This window comes from Bubalus kerabau, chromosome X (assembly GCF_029407905.1).
Source record: "Bubalus kerabau isolate K-KA32 ecotype Philippines breed swamp buffalo chromosome X, PCC_UOA_SB_1v2, whole genome shotgun sequence".
In the NCBI taxonomy this organism is placed as follows: Eukaryota; Metazoa; Chordata; class Mammalia; order Artiodactyla; family Bovidae; genus Bubalus; species Bubalus kerabau.
This window is the reverse complement of record NC_073647.1, coordinates 129,454,957-129,455,827: the sequence shown is the minus strand read 5'-3', so window position 1 is coordinate 129,455,827 and position 871 is coordinate 129,454,957.

The window sequence follows — 871 nt, the reverse complement described above, 5'->3', positions numbered from 1 at the left end:
GAGGGAAGTCCCAGTATGGTACCTTTGAAGAAGCACTGTGGCTACTAGGGGATGCTCAGAACTGCACAATTAGAAGGTATAAGTTCTAGTTTTGATTTTGGCCCTAACATTAAACTGCTGTAAGTCACTTCTCTGGATTCATCTTCATCATCATTAAAACCAGTGAGCTGACTTGTGGCAGACTGTCGACTGCCTAGTTGACAGCCATTCCCAGTCTTCTTCCTTGCCTGTCTCCATCTAGAGGTTGAAAATACCCAGTCTTCACTATCTAGCCAACTTTGCAGTCAGAATTGGCCATATGACTCAATTGTGGCCAATGAGATAAAAGGGAAATTATAGGAGGCTTCTGGGAAAGATTCCCTCCCACCATGAAAGGAACAGGGCATGTAAGGAGAACTTCTTTCCCACATGTACACCCTGTCATGCATAAGCTGTGGCATTCACATCACAGCCATAAGGCCATAGCCCTTTATGAAATCATAGGCACCTCTAGTTTGGTGCCTTTATTTTCCAGCTAGATTCATTTCAACCAGTATGATGAACTTTACAGTACCTTTTTGATCTGTGACTAAAGTTACATATGCAGTTAATCAAGGAACTAAGCCTTGAACTGAGAAGGCAATGGCACCCCACTCCAGTCCTCTTGCCTGGAAAATCCCATGGGCGGAGGAGCCTGGTAGGCTGCAGTCCATGGGGTTGCTGAGAGTCGGACACGACTGAGCGACTTCACTTTCACTTTCCACTTTTCTGCATTGGAGGAGGAAATGGCAGCCCACTCCAGTGTTCCTGCCTGGAGAATCCCAAGGATGGGGGAGCCTGGTGGGCTGCTGTCTTTGGGGTCGCACAGAGTCAGACACGACTGAAGCGACTT